Genomic DNA, 24977 nt, shown 5'->3' with positions numbered 1-24977 from the left:
TGACTCAAGAAAAAATAGAAAAGCTGCATAGACAAATAAAAAGTAAAAGAATAGAATGAGTAATGAAGAAACTTCTCACAAAGGAAACTCTGGGCTCAAATGGCTTAATTAGGAAATTAGACCAAATGTTTAAAGAATTGACACCACTCCTTCACAAATTCTTCTAATGAATAGGAGGAAACCCTTCCCAGTTCATTCTATGAGGCTAGCATTACTCTGATACCAAAACCAGACAAAGATATCACAAGAAAACTATAGGCCAATATCCTTATAAATACAGATGCAAAATCCTCAACAGAATACTAGTGAACCAAATATAGTAACATAAATGGGTCATACATAATGATCATTTGAGATTTAATTTAGGAATGCAATGTTGATTAAATATACAAAAATCAATACATGTAATATAATACATTAACTAAATAATGGACAAAAAAGCATGATCTTCTCAGTGGTCCCATAAAAGCTTTGACAAAATTCAGTATACTGCCATGATAAAAACAGCATACTTAAAGACTAAATGCTTCCCCTATAAGATCTGGAACAAGAAAAAAATGGTCTGGTGTTGTCACTTCTAGTCAACATTGTGTTGGTGATTCCAGCTAGGGCAATTAGACAAGAAAAAAAGAGAAAAAAATGAATCCAGATTTTAAAGGAAGAAGAAAAACTATCTGTACTGGTAGGTTATGATCTTGTCTACGTAGTTTTGAAATCAACTCCAGAAGAACAGATCCCATTTTATCTGTAGGTTCCCAGAGGCTTTTAGTAATATTTACTTCATGATCTCATGAGGTCTTGCCTTTTCATTTCAAAGATGACCTTCACTACCAATAGCTTCCTCTTGTGTTTAAAAGCCAATGATGAGTAATCCAAGAGAGAATTCAAATCATTGGTGAGTCTGTAATATAAAGGCCAGAGTTGAGGGAGCAGTGCTAAAATTGAGTGTTGAAGCTTTACTGGCAATGATAGGTTATAAGGTCAGAAACTGGGAAGATCAAGAATAAGTTGGCAGGCAAAGACCAAGGCAGGTTGGGGCAGGTAGTCCATGATATAATGAAAAAATGTGTGGGCCTCAGAGACTTGTTTTTATATGAAGCCAATGTTGTGGTGTGGAGAAAGGTCTGATGACTTCCAGGAGAAAGGCCTGAGCAGTAACCATGAGACCTTCTGTCTCTAGGTCCAACATTTCATGAAAGTGAACTCAGTGCCTAACAGTTCCTACTCTCCCTGGTCTCTAATTTCTTCACAAATATAGATATGGAAATTGAACATATGAATATTTCAGGCTATCCTAAGCTCTTACTGATGCCAAAAGAAGCTCCAGTATCTGCAAGATTGGGAGGAGTATGAGCCCCTAAAGATTTCTGTTCTCCTACCCTGCATAGCACCCCCACCCCACGCCACTTCAGACTTCACTCTCCTGTGGAGGCAGCTGAACATACAGCTAAGAACTGCGAGTAGGAATTTATTTAAACCTATTTCTGAATATCTATTTTTTTGTGGTGCTGGGGATTGAACCCAGGGACTTGTGCATGCAAGGCAAGCACTCTACCAACTGAGCCATATCTCTAACCCCTGAATATCTAGTTTTGATTCATAGATCTAATTAGCCCAGCCAACCTGCATTACAAACATACCAGTTCTAATTAGTATATAATTAAAATACACACCTGGGTTTCAATCAAAATAGTAACCCTCATGTTATGGTTTAGATTTTAAATGTTTCCCCCAAACTCCTCAACTGATGGTGCTATTGGGAGGTGATGGAAACTTTGAGAGAGTGGCTTAGTTCAAGGAAACTGGGCCATTCATCTACGTTTACTATAACACTGTTTAAAAGATGTAGATATTTTTTTCTTCCTCACTCCTTTTACCACAGACTCTTCAAGATTACTTTCCAGAGGCATCAGTGCCCAGTTTTCCAATGAAAATCTGAATATGGGATGAAAAACAGAGAATCAATTAAAAAAAAAAAACAACAAAGTAGCTGGCCAGCTGGGAAAACAAAAAAAGGAGTAGGTTTGTCCTGTGAAGTTGCCAATCAGAATGGGAACCAAGTGAGATGAAAATTCTAAGGAGTCCTGGTTATACAAAGAGATCTTCCTAAGGAATAGAACAGACTATAAATAAAATATCCTGTTTCACAAGTTAGTGAATTCCCTGTTATCAGAAGTACCTAAGGCCATATTGTATGACCCTCTAAACATGGAGAAGGTAGGAGAGATTTCTCTGCCAGGTAGGAGGTTAGAAGAAAAGTCTACAAAGGTCACTTCCAACTCTACTGTATTATAATTCTGTGAGGGATCGGTGATTCAGCTCAAAATAAATTGACAACACCTCCTAGCAAACTAATGAAGGCATATTTTCAGAGACATGGCCTGTCAATGAGATAGATTAGATTCTGATTTGATGGACAACCAATCAATGAGATAAACACACCTGTGCAATGGAGATGGGCAGTGAAGATACTAGTGATGAATTCCACAACCGTCTAGTCCAGTGAATTAGATAGTTTGTCTTTGGGGAAAGGAAATTTAGAGGACACTTCCTCAGCTTCTTCTGTTTGTCCTTGGATTTGCCTTAAAATAGAAAGAAAATGAATATGCCAATCACAACATTCTCCTGGAACTTGAGATGCTATGTGCTGGAATAATTTTTCTTTCTTTGAAATATTCTGTACGCATCTTAGATCTTCATCTACAGGGTTGAATCCCCATTCTCAAGTAAATTGATGTGAGTTGCCTTATTCATTTAGCAAAGTAGGGGTTGTTTATTTTCTATAACATTCCTTTCTAAACCTATTTTTCAAATGGTTTTAAACAATGATCTTAGTTCCCATCATTCATTTGGCTCACTTGAAACAGGAGTTCCAGATTAAGGATAAACTGAACTCAGTATACTGTCTGGAAACAGAGAAAATGATTAGAAGTACTGGCCAGGTTACTTACATGGAAGACCAAGTAATGAACTTCTTAAATCTACAAATGTAATATGTCCTACCTCTATATGTTTATTTTTCTCTCCTTTTTGTCTTATTAGGTATTTATTCATGGTCTTCTTTTCCTCTCTATCAGCTTGTTAGTTATACATCCTTTTATTATTCTTTTAATAGTACTCTAGAGTAGTGGTACTCAAAGTATAGTCTATAGACCTCTGACAGTTCATGAGACTCTTCAAAAAGATCCACAGGGTTAAAACTATTTTTATAATAATAGTAAAAAGTAACTTGCCTTTTTCACTGTGTTAACATTTGCACTGATGGTACAAAAAGAAATGGTGGCAAAACTGCTGATATCTAAGGAAGAATGAAGCTGGGGCACAAAACCTAATTAGCTAGTCATATTCTTTATCAACATGTACTTGAAGATAAGGAGGGAGTCAGTTTTACTTAATGTTTTTGATGAAGAAAGTAAATTATTAAACATCAACCCTCAAATACACATCTCTCTTAGTGTTCTGTGTAACACCACTGTAAGTACACATAAAGGACTTCTAATGCATACCTAAGTATGGTGGTTGAATAAAGAAAAATTATTATACATTTGAGTTGCAAGCTGAACTAACATTTCCAATAGAATGCCATTTTTAATTGAAATAATGACTGAGAGACAAATTAATGGCATATTCAGACTTGAATATTTTGTAGATATTTTCTCAGTCAATGAAGAATGTCTGTTGCTTCAAAGGAAAGACATGGCAGCATTTGTTGCTGATAATATTCAAGTTTTCTTTCTTTCTTCATTTCTCTCTTTTTTCCCCCTATGGGGTTGGGGATTGAAACTTGTGGTGCTCTACCACTGAGCTACATCCCCAGCCCTTTTTTATTTATTTAGTTTTTTGAGATAGGGCCTCACCAAGTTCCTGAGGCTGGCCTCAAACTTGCCATCCTCCTGACTTAACTTCTCAAGTAGCTGGGATTACAGGAGTAGACTACCATGCATGACAAAATCCAAGCTTTCCAGAAAAAGTGAATTCTGTAAAACTTGGGTCCACCACAGTGAGCTTGAGAGCTTTGAATACTTAAGACTTGTGATGAAATTTTTGGAAATATTAACCTTTTTTTTTTTTCTGAGTATTGAACCTAGGGGCGCTTAACCACTGAACCCCATCCCCAGCCATTTTTTATATTTTGTTTAGAGACAGAGTCTCACAAGTTGCTAAGTACCTCACTAAATTGCTGAGGCTGGCTTTGAACTCATGATCCTCCTGCCTCAGCCTCCTGAGGTGTTGGGATTACAGGTGTGTACCACTGTGCCCTGCTAACCAGTGATTCTTGAAAAGATAAATTTGACAAGAATTTAGCTGACTAGCCAAGAAAAAAAGGAAAGAAGAATAATTATATGCCAACAAAATGGAAAACCTAAAAGAAATTGATGAGTTTCTGGACATATAATCTACTAAAGTTGAACCATGAGGATGCAGAAAACCTGAACAGACCAATAATATGTAACAAGATTGAATCAGTGATAAAACCCCAGACCATATGGCTTCACTGCTAAATTTACTAAATATTTAAAGAAGAAATAGCACAGATTTCACACAAACTATTACAAAGTACTGAAATGGAGGAATCTCTTCTAAATTAATTCTACAAGGTCATTATTACCCTGATACCCAAACCAGACAAGGACACAACAGAAAAAAGAAAACTACAATAACTCCAATGAAGAATAGAGACAAAATTCTCAAACACTAACAAAACAAATGCAAAAGCAGATATAAAAAATATCATACAACATGAACAAGTGGGACTTATCTCATGGATGGAAGAATTGTTTCACATATGCAAATTGATAAAAGAACATATCACATCAACAGAATGAAGTATAAAAACCATATGATCATCTCAATATTTGGGATTATAGGAGTGTACTACAAAAAAGCATTCAATAAAACTCAACATCGCTTCATGATAAAAACCTCAAAAAATTAGAAGTAATAAACTTATAGAAGTAATAAACTTCAACACAATAATCACAGTATAGGACAACCTAGAGCCTACATCATACTGAATGGGGGAAAGCTGAAATAGTTTCCTCTAAATTCAGGAACAAAACAAGGATCTTTACTTTTAGCACTCCTATTCAATATACTATTGAAAGTCTTAACCAGAGCAATAAGGAGGAAATAAAGGTTATGTAAATAGGAAAGCAGGAGATGAAATTATACCTGTTTGTGGATGACATAATTTTATACATAGAAAAACCTAAAGGCTCCACCAAAACACTGTTAGAAATAATTAAAAAATTCAGTAAGATTTTAAGATATTAAACCAATGTCCCAAATCAGTAGGTTTTATAAACTGACAAACTTGTATGAAAGAAATTATTGAAGCAATCCCATAGCAATAACTACAAAATAATATCTAGGAATAAATTTAGTCAATGAAGTGAATGATTTCTAGAATGAAAATCATAATATATTGATGAAAGAAATTGAATACACAAAAAAGGAAAAGATCTCTCATATTTATGCATTGAAAAAATATTGTCAAAATATCCATTCTTCCCAAAACAATTTATATATTCAATGCAATTCCTATCAAAACACCAATGACGTAATATATGTACATGACATCCAGGTTGGCTAGTTCTCAGAGCATAAATTAGACATTCTGCATGTTGCTGAAAGCTTGGTCCTTGTCTCTGATGCCAATCCAATAACAAAGACACAGTTTTGATAAAAGGACTCTTGTCCCAAAGGCTATGATCTGCCCATCAGCAGGAATAGGGGACTTTTAAAGAGGTGATTCAAAGGCTACATTCCACATGTTCTCTGTTGGAGTTGTAATTCACTTGTTAATTTAGGAGATAGTCATTTCTGAGATCTTCTGGTGCCATCCCCCAAATCTGGATTACTTCTTTTCTGGCTCTGTCTCTATTTCTTACTAATTATTTCAGACATTTTACTTCCCAGGCAGCTTACACCTCCTGAGCAGGAACCTACCCTGGCAGGGAGCTGGTCACCCCACAATGGGATATAGTCAAAGCATCAAATGAATCCTTGTTACAATTCCCCACTGTCAATTTCTAACTTCCATTTGTATGGGAAGTAGGCAATGACATATCCAAGCTACTTCCTGCTGAAAGGGGGCAAAGTTGGGGGAAGTAACCCAAAGTCCTTGTTCTCTATCAGGTGGGGTGTGGACAGTTAAGGGCATTCAGCATCAGAGCAGTCCAGAGATCCACAGTGATAGATGGCAGGTGACTGGACAAGGTAAATGTAGGGCAGAGATCATGCTAAGACAACAATAAAGACAGAAAAGCATTACTTTTTGTAAACAATTAGCATAAAAACATTTCAGCCAGTCTCTGAAAACCATGAGGACAGTAACTTAATCTTATTAGTGAAAAACAGATCAAGTTCATCAATGTAAGAGGTTTGGAAGATTTGTAGGTCTATGAAATCAGATTCAAAATAAATCAGGACAAATTTGGAACTCTTGTGATCATTACTATTATTAACTCTCACATAAAAACCCTTCCTTATAACCTCCAGCTTTACTGACTTTTGGTAGGGCTGATGGAAGTATATAACTTAAGTAAAATTTAAAAAAAAATTGTTTTCCTTTTAAACATCCATGAAGGACTGTGCTTTTAGGCTATACTCTCCTGCCAGGTGTTTACGACCAAGTTGGTCAAAACTGACCTTGTTCTTATCTACTTCTAAGAGTCAGCTGAGATTATTCAGAGATCACTCTTTGGAGCATGTGTGAAGCCTCCTGGCTCCTTTAGCTTTCCTCTACCACTGGTGCCACTTGCCAGGATGGGTCAGTCAGGGTCTGGCTGTCCATATGTGGCTTCTCTTGGAAGCATTAGGGATATTTCCATCTCCAATGACCCTCCTCTTTGCAGAATGTTCACTGTTTGGTTTCTCCCCATCTCCCTGATCAGCAAATCCGGTGACTCACCAGAGTTGTAGGCTCAGAGAGAGATTTTGTCATTCTCTAGCTCCTGGTTTACCTTAGAGGGCAAGAACCAAATGTTGCATTCTTTTTCCTTGGCCCTTTTACTTCCTTGACTGTGGTCTCCAAATTTTTGGTTTTAAACACTCAGCAAGCCAGTTTTACAGTCTTAAGGAGGGAGTAACAGGTTATAACTTCAATATCTATAATTTTACAGTTACTCCTTTCATTTAATTGGGGTTAGCATTAATACTAGAAGTCAGTGTTATATACTATCTGTCCTATAGATGATGACTTATTATCTCAAATTAACCCAGATTTTTTTAGAAGCAGTACCTTTGAAAAACACTAACAGATAACTGTTATAAAGTTTATAAGGAAAATACAAAATAAAATTAACAGAGCAAAAAACACATTCAGTTTGTGTAATAGCTATGAACAAAGAAAAAATATTTTTATAATCTTGAACCTCTACTTAGTTATATTATATCCCATTTGAGATCACAGTAATCTTTACAACAAAAATCAATCTTTTGAATACAACTTTAAATGAGCTGAAGTCTAGCCTATTTTGGAGCCATTCTAACATGGAGTAAGGTGGGAGGCAGTGTCTTATCTCAGGTAAGGTGGGGCTCATCACAAATAACACAATACAACATTATATTTGAAACATGAATCAAAGAAAGGTTAAGAGAGCTTTTAAATTTCTTTTTGTGGAAAAAGTAGCAGAATGCTCCCATGTTTTACAATGTCGTCTTTAAACATATCAGGCTCTCCTTAATACCTTCCAAAAATACATTTACATTCCAATTCCAGTGTGAAGAGTAACACAAATTTGTGTATATAACTTATTGACAACAGGTTTCTTTATCCAGCTATAAAACATCAAATATACAAATAAATACCAAATTTGTTATTTTCTTACAATCTTGAGAATTTTGCTACACCTAATTTTAATTTATAGAACACCAACTTGGCAAAGTGCTCTCCGAAGCTTTACATTTAAATAAGTTTAACTTTTAAAGTACAATTTAGAATGCAGAGTATACAGTAACAATAATTACAGGTCTGAATGGGTTAACAAAAATCAAAGGATAGCCTTAAAATGTCTTATAACTTTTAGTAAACAGTGTTAATCATCAGAAATTGATTTAGCCAAAGCAAGTAGATATAAGACAGGCCTTCAAATGACAGTGTGATCCTTCTATGTCAGATACAATGTAAAAAAAGAGCACTTATTGGTTTATCTTGCCAGTAAACTTACATAAACTTAATACTTTTACATAACACTTAGCCAAGACTTAGATAATTCTCAGATGAATATACCTAGTCTCATATATTTTGGGTCTCAACAATACTGTTACAACCTAAATAACTCCTGTTTGTTTAACCAATTATAAAGTAATCATTTGAGACTTTAAAACAGGTATAAACAGGTATAAAACAGGTAAAAAATTTTCTGAGACTTAGTTTCCCCAAGTAAAATACCTAACAAATACAAGAAAATTATCCATAGATAAGAACAGATCAATGTGTCAGACTTTGCTTCATATCAGTACATTAAAGTTCAAGTAACTTTAACTGACTCTGCTAATTATAGCCTTTAATCACAAAAACAAACTTTTTGAGATTTACCTTCTCAAAATCCTCTGTGATTTACTTAAACATTCATAACTTCTTAACATCCTTAGTTTTGTCCTCTTTTATGTTGGACTTTAGCCCAAGAATATTATTTTATTATTTACCTTCTAATTTTTCATACTAAAATATATTTCCAGCTGTAATCTCAGTGGCTCAGGAGGCTGAGGCAGGAGAATAGCAAGTTCAAAGCCAGCCTCAGCAAAAGCGAGGTGTTAAGCAACCCTGTATCTAAATAAAATACAAAATGGGGCTGGGAATATGCCTCAGCAGTCAAGTGCTCCTGAGTTCAATCCCCAGTACAAATATGTGTGTGTATGTATATATATATATATATATATATATATATATATATATATATATATATATACATTTACATACCTCTAACTTTTTATCTTTTTTAGTTTTGGACCCTTTCTTAAATTCATATTCTGAAACAGACCTTATGAATGTTATCTGTACATTTAATTTACACAATAGATTTTACCTCAGGAGAGGGTTGATCAATCCAGCATATACCAAAAAAACAAAAACAAAACAAAACAAAACAAAACAAAAACTGCCTTAATCTTTTTTTCCCAGGTTGCATTTAAGGGGTTGGAGAACAGAATATTTTTTTTTTGAGAGAGAGAGAATTTTTAATATTTATTTCTTAGTTTTCGGTGGGCACAACATCTTTGTTTGTATGTGGTGCTGAGGATCGAACCTGGGCCGCACGCATGCCAAGTGAGCGTGCTACCGCTTGAGCCACATCCTCAGCCCAGTACAGGATATTTTTGAGCCTGACCTGTCTCCATTTTCATGGAGGAGGCCCTTTCTATCCTTTTCTCTAGGCTTTCTTGAAGATCCCTTTGCAGAGGCTGCCTACACAACACAGGTTGACATTAGTTTCCGTCTTTCTTTTCTGGGTGTGGTTATGTATTCTGCCAGTCTACCCAGGTCATAAACTGAGAGTGTTGGAACCTACTACTACATTCTTTGTGGCTAGCAGCCTCCACCCCTGCCCCAGGTGCAAAAGGAGCTGAAATGCAGGGCAGAGGCCAGGTTCTCTTTGGCCATTTTCTACAGCCCAGACAGCTTTTCTGGGATTTCTTCCCCTCAGTTTAGGGCTAGTGTCTTAACTATAGTGAGATGATCTTCAGCTACCTGAGGCAAGGCTGAGAAAACAGTGCTGGGAGTGCCAGCACTGGGTTTAAAAGATTTAAATCTTTTTAACCCTTTTTTTTCTGGTGTCCTGCTATCCTTGCACACCAGGGGCAGTGCCTTTTGGCAACTTCAACTTAGTTTCTTATGGTTCAGACCCCTTATCATGCAACTGCATCAATGCATATACATACGGAATCTCTTTCATATACTCTACCCCTGACAGACCAATTTCAACTTCAAGATTGTATAATAATACAGAAAAAAAATTAAAGGAAAGATTATGTTACAGCAAACCCTCTTTCTCTTAGACAGACTTATCCCTATAGGTGGCCCATGTAGCCAAGATCTCTCTGCTGAAGACACTACCAGTAAGATCAATGCAGCATGGCCCATGTCTTAAAGCACAATGACAAAAAAAAAAAAAAAAAAAAGACAAGAGAAGATCAAAGTCTGGATTGTGTTATAGGAAACCATCTTTCTCTTAGACAGGCTTATACTTATAGGTGACTACTGGTGAGATCAACACAGCATGGCCCATGTCTTAAAGGTAACAGTAACTACAACAAAACAGACAAGAGAGGATCACTGAAACCAGGGCTGACAGATGACTTGTAAAACAGATAGACCTGTATGTACAAATTTCTTCCACTTACTTTACCTTTGACAGAACAACTCCAACTGCAACATTGTACAAATATCCAGAAAGCTATTTAAAAGCCAGATAATTACAAAAAACATTATCTTAGACTTACAAGTGTCCCTTTCTGCAACTCACTTTACCTCTGACAGGCCAACTCTAATTGCAAGACTGTACAAAAAAGAAATAGAGACAATAAGAGAAGAGCCCCAAAACCATGGCCAACAGATGGGAACCTTTAAACTGACCAGCCAAAATTTTTCCCAAGAGACTACCTATACAATCAATGTAGTACTGGTCATGTTTTAAAAGGGGCAGTAACAGATACAAACAAACAGAAAACCAGAGGGAATTCCCAATCCATGGACAACAGAACCTTTAAAAACATACAAGATAAGGGAAAATCCCAAGTTCCCAATTCTCATTTAATGGTGACTTCTATACCAGGGCCATCACAGATGTCCCATGAAGAGGGACCAGATAGATGTTCCCACAAAGGGGAACCAGATGTGTAGAATCAAGAGTCTTGGCATGTACATCTGGGGAGCTTACCAAGTGGCCCAAATTGTTGCGACTTTCCTGAGTTCATTTTCTTTTTTCTCAAAGTATAGCAACTGATGGAGCAACTCAGTTCAGGGAGAGAAGGCAGGAGTTCCCCAAAGCAAAAAGAGCTTCAGTAGCTGCTGGGATGGTCCCTCAGTCCCTCCCTTTACTCACAGGAACAGCTCTTCGGGTTTGGTCTGAGGCAAACTCACACCATCTCCCAATTTCTCCAGCGGTCAGCTCTCAATAAACTCACCAGCCACCTTGCATCCTCAGCACAGAAGTGGGGATTTCTTGGAGTGCCAGACCTTCCCAAAGAAGCTGGAGCGTGGGCTGCTCTCGGGTCTTACTTGGGGTGCCAAATTTGTTGCCAAAAGCTCGGTCTTTGTCCCCAGTGCCAATCCAATAATGAGGAAACAGTTTTGAGACAAAGGAAAAAATGGTTTATTGCTTTGCTAGCAAAGGAGAAACACAGGGCACTCCTGTCCCAAAGGCTGTGATTCTGTCCATTGGCAGAAACAGGGGACTTTTATAGAGGTGGTTCAGAGAAAATGAGATTAGGGAGGAGAGCTCAGGAAGAGCTCAGAAGATCAGAGAAAAGAAGATCGGGAGGAGAAGGTTAGGGAAAAGATCAGGGAAAAGTTTAGGGAGAAGATTAGAGGGGAGAAGATCAGGAAAGAGAAGGTTAGCAAAAAGATCAGTGAGGAGAAAGGGAGAAGAAGGTTGGGAAAAAGAAAAACACATGTAAGTTTCAAAGCCACAAGGGATATAGTCAAAGCATCAAGTGAACCCCTATTACAGTGTAACCTGGAAAACCTGGGTTAGACATTTAAATAATTCAAGATATTTCTTACAATATTGAGTTCTAAAAAATAATTTAAGAAAACCTTGGCAAAGGGAGATGGAAAATAAAGAATCACTACCTTCTTCATAGTCTATAACATGGATAACAGGTATGTGGGCTTGGTGTACCTATTCATTCGGTGCAATCTTGAATACCCCTTTTATTTGAAAGAAAAGTCTGTAATTATTTTGTTGCTCCTCTTCTTTCCAATACTGTTCTGTACTCTTTGAGCTGCAATCTCATACCACAAAGAAGCACAGGTGGTAGCTTTGGTATTTGCTCACTCATTACATTTTTTTTTTTTAACTCAAAAAAGACTAACAGGCTGGGAATGTGGCTTAGTGGTGCAGTGCTAGCTTAGTATCCATGATGCCCTGGGTTCCATCCCCATCACTGAGAAAAAAGACTAACTAATCAAACTTTTATGGCCTCATGTGTCATATGACTACCAGATAAAACCACTTTGCATATTTAAATTTCAAGCCATAGGAAAATGAGTCTTTTCACAGGCATGAAAATAGAAAAGCAATATTTTATTTACCATCTCTATCAGATATTTTTCTGTCTATGGCTACCAGCATATTGTTACCTTTTCCTGGTAATCACACCTCAGTTTTCTTCTGGGAAGTCACACTACTTACTTTCAGTCTAACTACTCCAATTTCAGAACTTCATTTCTCACTCAGGGCAGAATTTATAATCTGGGCCTAAGCCTTTTGGGGAATGAATGCATTCTTTTTTTGTGGGAGGGGGCATACCAGGGATTGAACTCAGGGACACTTGACCACTGAGCCACATCCTCAGCCCTATTTTTTATTTTATTTAGAGACAGAGTCTCACTGAGTTGCTCAGTGCCTCGCTGTTGCTGAGGCTGGCTCTGAATCTTCTATCTTCCTGTCTTAGCCTCTTAAGCCGCTGGGATTACAGGTGTGCGCCATCACACCTGGAAAATGCATTCTTTTGGCCACAGTGAATAGTTCAAGAATGATACTGGTTCAAGTGAATAATATCCTAGAAAATAAATTCTTATTCTTCTCCATTGGACTGAACCAAGAAGGACTTAAAGTTTGGAGCTAGATAATTAATCTTTATATCTTTTAAACATTTTTTATTTGTTCTTTTTAGTCATACATGACCATCTTAGATCTTGAAGTGAGAGCCTGAGAATGGAGTCAACAAAGAGGATGGCAGAGCTAAGAGGTTGCAAAGAATCAAATTTTGATCACATCCATTATCGAGATCTGAATCTAGCTATGGCTGTAACCCTACTACCTCCAAACGTCTCTATTCTGGAAGTCAATAAATTTCCCCTTTTCTCTATAAGCCAATTTGTGTTGGATTTCCTATTGCTTCCAATTGAAAGAATGCTAACTTATAACCTACTGACTTCTAGAGCAGCATGCACATACATTTCTAGCCCTAAGACTGGCCTGTTGATTTCTAACATTCTTGAACTATCATTTAAATACCTTGTTGAAATTCATTTAATAGTTAATCCTCTTTATTCTTTTTGCATACAAGGTTAGACTTACTTCTGAAATTTTGACTTCAGAGAATAATTATTTTCTGAGAAACTTTGTTAAATCTATTTCCTATTGGCAAATAATAAGAAGTCAAAAAGATCTTTCTTTCTCTATTTCTCAATCTCAGTCCTATGTGCTCTCTCTCTCTCTTTATATCTGTCTTTTGTCTCCATCCAGATGCTCCCCCACTAACTATTTAAAAACACACACACATATGTATCTTACCAAGGGGTATTCCCCACCAGACGCTATAATTCCTAGCACACCTTAACTATACCTCTGACAAGAATAGCCATCTTCCCCATTGCCTCACTCCCCAATTTTATGCATCAATTCCCCTTATTCATTTTCCACATTCACTTTACTTAATGCAATAACCTCCCCAAACAGTTTTATTACCTTGGTAGCTAGAGGGTTGTCAAGGGCTTGGGAAATAAATTTGCAAAGAAGTTCTGCAGGGAGCTTACTTGAAGTTGAATGCTAAGATAGTTTTGGAGGACTTGAGATGTTATGAGGCTGGGGGAATAAGGCCCCAGAGGAAAAACTGATTCAGCAAGAACCCAAAGATTCCCTAAAGAAATATAGCAGGGTTTTTATCCCAGATGCTAATTTCCCCAGGAAAGGATCACTCATTCTAAAAAAAAAAATCTTGGGTTTGAATCAATCCCAAATTTAAAGAATGAACCACTGGTTGGGGGCTGGAGTTGTGGTTCAGGGGTAGAGCACTTGCCTAGCATGTGTGAGGTACTGGGTTTGATTCTCAGCACCACATATAAATAAATTAATAAAATAAAGGTCCATCAACAACTAAAAAAAATTTTAAAAAAGAATGAACCACTGGCAAGTGAGTGAGTACATCTCACATCTGAGCCTTTTTTTTTTTTTGAGAAAAAGGAAAAAGAAGTTTAATTGCTTTGCTTGTGTAAGGAAAGAAACAAAGGAAATAAAGAGAGCAGAGGCAGCTCAACAGTAATAGGTTTATTCAGGACAAACCTGCAGGGGGGTGGTCTCAGCCTATTTTAAGGAAAGTTGTTAACCCCTTAAAAAAGATTTTTTGATGTATATATAAAGGAAGGGAGTTATATTCCCAGATATAACTGTAAATCAAACACTGGTGGGCATGTGGGAAACATAACAGCCTATATCAGGACATGCACAGTAATTCTTATCATGAAATGGAAGATATCTAGAAATTCCTTCAGATACAAATATACATATACCAACATTTGGGTTATGAATAATGGATGCAGTTCATTTCTCATTTTAATACAAGAAAGCAAATATGGCATCATATGCATAACCAACACCTGGTAAGACAGAATATCTGACAGTAACATAGAAATGGAAACTGTTAGGAGGTAATACATTCCCAATTCCTCATGTTTTAATGTGTATGAGCTTTTATATATAAATGGAAAAAATTATCCAATTTGGAGAAAACAAATTGAAAAACAAAGGAACCTGTAGAACCAAAAAAAAAGTTACAAAATTTCTATCACTGTAGTTCCAGAAGAGGAAAACAAAAGTGTGATGCTAAAAAATTTTTGAAAAACAATGACTGATAATGCATCCCACCATTATATACAACTACAACACACCAGTAGAAATATGAAAAAAGAGAAATAATTACTGAAAGCATCCCATTTATGGTAAAAAAGTTATTAATCCCAAAGCTCCACAATCCCCCCACAGAATAAACCACCAAAACCTAGATGTAAGTTAATCTTTTTTTTTTTTTGGTACCAGGGATTGAACCCAGGAGCACTCAATGACTGAACAACATCCCCATCCCTTTTTAAAGTTTTATTTACAGACAGGGTCTTGCTAAATTGCTTAGGGCCTCACTAAATTGCTGAGGCTAGCTTTGAACTTGGGATCTACCTACTTCAGCCTCCTGAGAAGCCAGGATTATAGGTATGCTCCACCACTCCCAGCTGACATAGGTTAATCTTAATCTAACTGTTGAAAACTAAAAGAAAAAATACTTAAAGCAGCTAGATTAAAACTAACACATTACACACAGAAAAACAACACTTTAAATGATAATAGATTTCTCATCAGAAGCCATGGATATCAGAAGTAAATGGCAGAGCATTTTAAAACTGAATGGGGAATATAGAACTGTTAACTTGGAATTCCATATCTAGCAACAATATCTTCACAGGAATAAAGACAAAATGAAGACATCCATGATGAAGGAAAACTAAGAGGATTTGGGGCCGGGCATGGTGGCTCATGCCTGTAATCCCAGTGACTCAGGAAGCTGAGGCAGGAGGATCAGGGCCTCTCAAGATCCTGTCTCAAAATAAAAAAATAAAAAGGGCTGGGGATATAGCTCAGTGGCAGAGTGCCCTGGGTTCAATCCCTAATAGTGAAAAAAAAAAAAAAAAAAGAGATATACTTCAAAGGAAAGAAAGAAAAGAACCAGGGATAAGTAGGGATATTCCTTAATGATAACAAGGTCAAGTAACCAAGGCATAAAAATTTTTAATTGTGTGTGCAACTAACAACAGAGCTTCAAAGGACATGAAATAAAAAATGACAAAAGAGAAATAGTCCAATTCATAAATATAGTTAGAAACTCCAACATTCCTCCCTTAATTATCAGTGGAATTAGTAGAAAAACATTACAAAGTTATATAAAAACTAAGAAACACAAATAAGTAGTTCTAAATGACATTTATAGAGTACTCCACCCAACAACAGAATATATATTTCATATATAAAATATACTAATTGATATATGCTAGGCACACACACACACATACACACACAGAAACCTCCATCCCAGCACATAGATTATTTTTCTCATAGATTATTTTTTAAATTTTCTTTTAAAAAATTTTTTATTTGTTCTTTTTAGTTATGCATGATAGTAAAACGTATTTTGACATATTATACATAATGCTCTCATAGATTCTGATAACACCTTTCCAAGAAAATATTCTATGCAACAGAGAATGAATGGTCTAGTAGTAATCTCTTATTGTTTCAGAAGCATATGCCATTCATTGTCATTTTAGAAGAATTTTATAGTCTGAATGGTGCCTCCCTCATATGATGAAGCTCTAACCACCAATATGATTATACTTGGTGGCAGGACTTTTAGGGAAGCAATTAAAATCATAAAGTTGTGGCTCTAATATGGAATTTATATGAAGAATATATGGGATTTATATGAAGAGAAAGAGACACCAGAACTCAAGGTCTTTCTCTGCCTATGTACAGAGAAAAAGACACATGAAGATATAGAAAAAAGTAGATCATGTACAAGGTAGAAAGAGAGGCCTTACCAGAAACAAAATCTGACACCACCTTGATCTTGGACTTCCAGCCCCAGAACTGTGAGAAAATAAATGTCTGCTATTAAGCAACCCAGTCTGTGGTATCTTGTTATAGCAGCCTGAGAAGACTAACACAGGTAATAAAGGTGAAAATAACTAACATTCTGCATTCTTTGAAAACAGAAAAGTGATCCATAAAAATTAAAAAAAAAATCAAAAGTTGATTCATTGAAAAGATCAATGAAATTAATAAAATTCTACCAAAAATTACCCAAAAAGGACAGAGAATAAATCAATAATACCAGGAATGAAGGTAGCCATAACTCTAAACCTCATAGACATTAAAAGCATAGTAAGAAACACTAAACCAGGAGTGGTGGTACACACCTATAATCTGAGTGGGTTGGGAAACTGAGGCAGGAGGATCACGAGTTCAATTCCAGCCTCAGCAACTTAGCTAGGCCCTAAGCAATTTGGTGAGATCCTTCAAAATAAATAAATAAATAAACGGGGCTGGGGATGTTGCTCAGTGGTAAAGAGCCCCTGGGTTCAATCTCTGGTACAAAAAAAAAAATACTAAAATCACCTCTAGTCACAGATATTTGAAAAGATGAAATAGATGAATTGCTTTAAACCAGAAACTACCTAAACTCATCCAAGATAAAATATAAAATATGAATAGTCCTGTAACTATTAAAATAAATTTGTGTATTAGAGAAGTAACTTGGTGGTAGAGCACTTACCTAGCATGCACAAGGCAATGTTTTCCACCCCTGTGCCAACAAACAAACAAACAAACAAATAAATTCATTTGTAGTTAAACATCTTCTGAAATAAAAATATGCAGGACAACAGGTTTTATTAGTAAAATATATTGATCCCTTATACTAGATAATTTCTTCCAAAACCAGAAATTAATATTACCAACTCATATCATTCAGACCAGAATTACACTAATGCCAAAATGAGAAAGAGAGAGTGCAAAAAAGGGTAAATACAAATCAATATCCCTCATGAACATAAAGTAAAAATTCACAACAAAACATTAGCCAATCAAATCCACAAATGCATATGTGAGTACCCAACCAATGTAACTTCACATCATGTACAACCACAAGAATGGGAAGTTATAATCCCTGTAAAATACACTTTACTGGGCTGGGGTTGTGGCTCAGTGGTAGAGCACTCACCTAGCATGTGTGAGGCCCTGGGTTCAATCCTCAGTATCACATAAAAACAAATAAATACAATAAAAAGTTATTGTGTCCAACTACAACTAAAAAATAAAAAAATATACTGTCATGTATATCTAAAAAGAACAAAAAAACCCCAAATCCAAAAATACCATACAACTAGACCAAGTTGGGTATATCACAGTAATGTAAAGCTAATTCAATATTTTTAAAAATCACTCAACACAACCCAACAGTAGTAATAGTCTAAAGAAGAAAAACCACATGATTCTATCATTTTGTAATTTCTTTTTTGTAAAAAGGCTTTTTACAGAAATCCAATATCCATCCATTCCTGCTTAAAAGCCCCAAGCAAACTGGAAATAGAAGGAAACTTCCTCAACCTGATAAAAGATATTGAAAAAATCCCTACAGCTACCATCATGTGTCATGGTGAAAAACTGAATGAATACCTTCTTTCCATGATTGGGAACAGAGAAGAATATCCACTCTCACCATTTCTCTTCAACGTTGTACTAGAAACTCCAGTCAGAATCATGGGACAAAACAAGAAATAAAAGACATGCAGATTAGAAAGGAAGAAATAAAACTTTCTCTATCTGCAGACAGCATAATTATCTACAAAGGAAATCTCAGGGAATATACAAAAGAACTCCTAGAACTAATAAACATATTTAGGAAGATTTCAGGATTGTATTTCTATACCCTAGAAATGTAACAATAGGAAAAAGAGATTTTAAAAAATATAATTTACAATAGCTCCTAAAAAATGAAACAGATATAAATTTAACAAAGTACATACAGGATCTGAAAACTACAGATTTATTTATTCTTTTAAAAATTATTTTTAGATATATGAAAACTACATATATTGATGAAATAATGACAATCTAAAATAAATTCAAATACATGCTGTTTTGAATTTATTAGAACAATTTTTTCTATAGATTGAATACAACTGCAATGAAAACACCAGTAGAATTCTTTGTAGATATCAAGAAACTGACTCAGAAATGCATATGGAAAAGCAAATAGCTAAAACACTTATGAAGCAGAAAAAATGAACTTGGAGGAATTACACTGAGTTTAAAACCTATTCCAAGATTACAGTAATCAAAACCATGTGGTATTGTCAAAGGGACAGACACATATATCAACAAAGTAGACTACATAATGCAGAAAGAAACCCATACATTATGTTCAATTGATTTATGAAAATGGCATAAAAGAAAACAGAGAAAAGACAGTCTTTTTATTAAATGGTGTTTTCACAATTATACACCTAGATACAAACATATAAGCTTCAAATTAGTTCTCATGGCCAATAAAAAACTAAATCGAAATGGGTCATAAATCTAAATATAAAATGAAAAATTATAAAGCCTTTTGAATAAAATATAGAGAACGCCTTCAAGACTTTAGGTTAAGCAAAGAGTTCTTGAGCATGACATCAAAATCATGATTCAGCAAAGTTTAAATATTGATAAACTGAAACTAAATCAAAATGAAACAACTTGAGTCATATTAGAAAACAAAAAGACATAGTGGGAAACTTCAAGGGCCCTTTGCTCCAGAAAAATGCTGAAAAAAAAAATAGCAAACATTTTACCAGAACTCTGGAAGATCGTCAAAGGTATACAATAAACAAACCACAGATTAACCAGGAGAAAGGCTACTAAAATGCAGTAGGAAACACTAGCAACGTTTTAACTTACCTTTCTCTAGTACCTGACTTCAGCATGGTAGCAACCTCCGAAGACAGTAGTAGCCTGTGTTCCAGGTGTAGGTTCTTTGTTGCAAACAAAGGAATGTAAACTTGTTCTTAAGGAATTGTATTTGTCTGTTTATACCTGGTTAAGAGCACTCAAACATACTGATGAAAAGTGCTTGTCTTGACTTTGCCTAACTTGGAACTCTCAGATTGGAGAAGTAATTACAAAGAAACTTCTTCTAAAACAATGAAATGAAAATGAGGATGTTGCTAACACCTGGGGCACAATAAAATAGCCAAACAATAGACATACAGGAAGGAAAAGCCAGAGAAAGAGATACTTTGAGGAATAGAGGAATTAAATAGTTTTCATATATCCACAGAAATTAAAAAAAAAAAGATGCACACTCTGAGCCAGAGGCATGCTCAGAAAATACTAAAGCATACCTAAAGCTCTCATCTCTGGACAACTAGGCTTAGAGTAAACAAGAAATGAAGGTTAAGGCAAAGTTTTAAATCACTTGGCCAAGGACTGAAGGAGTGCCACTTCACAACTAATCTGCAAAGACTTTGATAGTATTTTATTTTATTTGCTCCAAATATTTAAGGAAATCTCTGTCAAACCACTAGCTAATCACCAAGCTAGAGAAAAGGAGAGACTTGGGAGACTACATATGACAAAGAATATAATCTTCACAAAAAAAATAGTTTAGCAAGGTCATAAAATGAACAACTAAAACACCCTGGGGCATGCCTTTGTGGGGGTGGGGTGAAATGAGAAATTTAGGGCAGGGGAAAATCTAATTCCAGAGTTATTACATCATAATATTTATAATGTCCTGTTTCCAACAACAATTATGCAGCATGAAAAGAAATAAGAAAGCATAGCTGATTCATAGAAATTAAGAGAAACCATCATGAGGAAACAGATCATGGACTTATGAAATAAAGACTTTAAATCAACTGTCTGAAATGTGCTTTAAGAGCTAAGAAAAACTATGGACAAATAATTACAGAAATATCAGGAGAATGGTTTCTCAACACATAGAGAAATTCAGTAAAGAGAAATTGTGAAAAGAAACTAAGTATAAATTGTGAAACTGAAATATACATGATTAAAGTGAAAAAAATCTCTAGAGAAGCTCAACAAGAGATGTGCACAGATAGAAGAAACAATCAGTGAACTTGAATATAGTTCAACTAGAACTGTCCACTATGAGAAGCAAAAGTAAAAATAAGTGAACAAAGTCTAAAACACCTGTGAGACAGCATCAAGCATACCAACTTATGCATACTGGGAATCCCAGGGGAGAAAAGAGCAAAAGAGGAAGAAATAATATTAGAGGAAATAGTTCCCGAAAACTTCCCAAGTTGGACAAATATAGAAATTCACATATTAAAGAAGTGTAATGAACTCCAAGTAGTATAAACAAGAGATCATTATGGTTTAGATATGAGGTGTCCCCAAAAGCTCATGTGTGAGACAATACAGGAATGTTCAGAGGTGAAGTGATTGGATTGTGAGTATTGTAATCTAATCAGTAGATTAATCCATTGATATGAATTGACTGGGTGATGACTATAAGCAAGGTGGGGTGTTGCTGGGGGAGGAGTGTCACTGGGGGCACATGTTTTCTAACATGACTCAAGTTGTTCCATTTTGATTTAGTTTCAGTTTATCAATATTTAAATTTGCTGAATCATGATTTTGATGTCATGCTCAAGAACTCTTTGCTTAACCTAAAGTCTTGAAGGCTTTCTCTATATTTTATTCAAAAGACTTTGTGATTTATATTTTGTCTCCAGTAAGTGGAGCATTCTTTGCTTCCTGCTGCTATGTCCTGAGCTGCTTTCCTCCACCATGCCCTTCCATCATGATGTCCTGCCTCATCTTGGGCTCAGAGCTTTGAAGTCTGCCATCTATAGACTGAACCTCTGATACCATGAACCTGTATGATGTTCTTGTCAGGTCTTTTGGTCACAGTAACAAATACACTAGTTAAAACAGATATACACACTAAGACACATTCTAATTAAACTGTCAAAAACCAAACACAGGAGAGATCCAAAATGGTGGAATATAGGAGGTCACGATCCTGTCTGCTCCATGGCATGAAACCAAGAAAGCAGATAGGCAGCTTCTCCACAAGGCAGGTGAACATAAAAGGGTGGGGGGTACTTTATTGGAACCTAAAACTGGACATTAAAAGCAGACTGGGGACACAGGAGGTTGGATATAATAAAATAAGGGAAAAATACTTTAAGGTAAATGAGAATAGTGATACAACATATCAACATCTCTGGGATACCATGAAGGCAGTGCTAAGAGGAAAGTTCATTGCATTGAGCTCATTCATTAAAGGAATAGAAAGTTAACAAATAAAAGAACTAACATTACATCTCAAAGCCCTAGAAAAAGAACAAATCAACACCAAAAGCAGTAGTAGACAGGAAATAATTAAAATCAGAGCTGAAATTATTGAAATTGAAACAAAAGAAACAATTCAAAAAATTGACAAAACAAAAAGTTGGTTCTTTGAAAAAATAAATAAAATTGATAAACTCTTAGCCATGCTAACAAAGAGAAAGACAAAATTCAAAATACTAAAATTTGTGATGAAAAAGGAAATATCATGATAGATACTACTTAAATACAGAAGATATAGAAACTATTCTGAAAATTTATACTCCAATAAAATAGAAAGTCTTGAAGACATCAACAGGTTTTTAGAGACATATGACCTACCCAATCTGAACCAGAAGGACACACACAATTTGAACAGATCAATCTCAAGCAATGAAATAGAAGACACCATCAAAAGCCTAACAATTAAGAAAAACCCAGGACCAAACAGAATCTCAGCAGAGTTTTACAAGACCTTCAAAGCAGAATAAACACCAATACTTCTCAAAATACACCATGAAATAGAAAAGGAGGGAACCTTTCCAAACTCATTCTATGAAGTTAGTATTACTCTGATACCAAAACCAAACAAAGACACATCAGGGAAAGAAAACTTCAAACCAATATCCCTGATAAACACAGATGCAAAAATTCACAGTAAAATTGTGGCAAATCACATACAAAAACAGAAAAAAAGATAGTACACCACAATAAACTGGGGTTCATCCCAGGGACGCAAAGTTGATTTAACATATGGAACTCAATAAATGTAATTCATCATCTCAATAGACTTAAAGAAAACAATCATGTGATCATCTCAATAGATGCAGAGAAAGCATTTGACAAAATATAGCACTCCTTCAAGTTCAAAACACTAGAAAAACTAGGGATAGTAGGAACATACCTCAACATTGTAAAAGCTATCTATGCTAAACCCAAGGCCAACATCATTCTAAATGGAGGAAAAATTGAAGGCATTCCCTCTAAGAATTGGAAAAAGACAAGAATGTTCTCTTTCACCATTTTTATTCAACCTTGTCCTTGAAATTCTAGCCAGAGCAATTAGGCAGAATAAAGAAATTAAAGGGATACAAATAGGAAAAGAATAATTCAAACTGTCACTATTTGGTAATGACGTGATTCTATATTTAGAACATCAAAAAATTCCACCAGAAACATTCTAGAACTAATAAGTTAATTCACCAAAGTAGGAGGACATAAAATTAATACCCACAAATCAAATGTGTTCCTATATATTGGTGATGAATTCACTGAAGGGGAAATTAAGAAAACTACCCTATTTGCAATAGACTCAAAACAAATATTTGGGAATCAATCTAACAAAAGAAGTGAAAGACCTCTACAAAGAAAACTACAGAATACTAAAGAAAGAAATTGAAGAAGTCCCTACCCAGAGCTTTATACAGATTTAATGCAATTCCTATTAAAATCCCAATGACATTCTTCATAGAAACAGAAAAAGCAATCATGAAATTGTTTGGAAAAATAAGAGATAAGAATAGCCAAAGAAATCCTTAGCAAGAAAAATGAAGCAGGGAGCATCACAATACCAGGCCTTAAATTATACTACAGAGCCACAGTACAAAACCAGCATGGTATTGGCACCAAAACAGACTGGTAGACCAATGCTACAGATAGAATATGCATAGACAAGCCCACATAAATATAGTTATCTGATACTAGACAAAGGTGCCAAAAACGTACATTGGAGAAAAGATAGCTTCTTCAACTAATGGTGCTGGGAAAATTGGAAAGCTATTTGTAGAAAATTTCAACCCCTATCTCTCATCCTGCACAAAAATCAACTCAAAGACTTAGGCACTAAGACATTACTTCTATCTTTGGGCACCTTAAGTATTATCTGGAGTTACCTCAGCTACTGCCACCACTAACTTTAGATGCAGTAGCATACATTGAGGGACACCAGCAGTATCTAGAAGCCCAACATCAAGGTGAGGTACAGACAATCTGCACAGTTACTACAAGAATATAGGGAAAAACTGTAATATCTCAGATCCACACTGAAAGAAAGGAAGACATATAGACAACATGAAAAAACAAGGGAGGAAAGTGTCACAAACAAACCAGGATACTATAATAAGAGAACCCATGGACAGTGAAGTTGATGAAATGTCAGAGAAGGAGTTCAGAAGGTTCATAATTAAAATGATCTGGGAAATAAAGAATGACCTAAATGAGCAAATACAGGCAAAAATTGATCACTCCAACAAAGAGATAAGAGCAAATACAGGCAGCTAAAGAATACTTCGAGAGAGAGAGAGAGAGAGAGAGACTCTGAAAAAATCCATTCAGAAATCCTTGAAATGAAGGATACAATAAATCAAATAAAAAATTCAGTAGAAAGCATAACCAACAGATTACATCACTTGGAAGAAAGAACATCAGATAATAAAGACAAAGTATACAATCTGGAAAATAAAGTTGATCACACAGTGAAGATGGTAAGAAACCATGAACAGAACATCTAAGAACTATGGGACAGCATCAAAAGACCAAATCTAAGAGTTATTGGGATAGAGGAAGGCACAGAGTTTCAAACCAAAGGAATGAGCAATATCTTCAATGAGATAATATCAGAAAATTTCCCAAGCATGAAGAATGAATTGGAAAACCAAATACAAGAGGCTTACAGGACACCAAATGTACAAAATTATTACAGATCTACACTAAGGCACATTATAATGAAAATGTCTAGCATACAGAATTAGGATAGAATCTTAAGAGTCTCAAGAGAGCAGAATCAAGTCACATATATGGGGAGACCAATTCGTATCTAAGCAGATTTTTCAACCAGACACTCAAAGCCAGGAGATTGTGGAACAACATATACCAAGCTCTGAAAGAAAATGGATGCCAACCAAGAATCTTATATCCAGAAAAACTAAGCTTTAGATTTGATGATGAAATAAAAAACCTTCCATTATAAACAAAAGTTAAAAGAATTTACAACTAGAAAGCCTGCACTACAGAACATCCTCGGCAAAATATTCCAAGAAGAGGAAATGAAAAACAATGATGAAAATCAGCAGAGGGAGGTATTAAACTAATCAGAGGAGAAACCAAGTCACATTAAATACCAAAAATAAACAAAAATGGCTGGGAATA

General features: G+C 35.5%; 1 long non-coding RNA gene across 1 annotated transcript; it reads right to left on the bottom strand.

The window, feature by feature from the left end:
• Nucleotides 1–340: 340 nt before the first annotated feature.
• Nucleotides 341–18514, bottom strand: LOC124110200 (uncharacterized). Its single transcript, XR_006857213.2, has 4 exons — nucleotides 18168–18514; nucleotides 17266–17295; nucleotides 2443–2582; nucleotides 341–901 (listed from the first exon to the last, which is right to left on the bottom strand). It is a non-coding gene; the product is annotated as an uncharacterized LOC124110200 (long non-coding RNA).
• Nucleotides 18515–24977: the final 6463 nt, after the last annotated feature.

The sequence above is a fragment of the Marmota monax genome, unplaced genomic scaffold (genome assembly GCF_021218885.2).
Source record: "Marmota monax isolate L192 unplaced genomic scaffold, Marmota_monax_Labrador192_F-V1.1 WCK01_AAM20220418_F8-fsc00054, whole genome shotgun sequence".
NCBI classification, from domain to species: domain Eukaryota; kingdom Metazoa; phylum Chordata; class Mammalia; order Rodentia; family Sciuridae; genus Marmota; species Marmota monax.
Note: the sequence above shows the minus strand (reverse complement) of the source record. Positions and strands in the feature narration are given on the sequence as shown.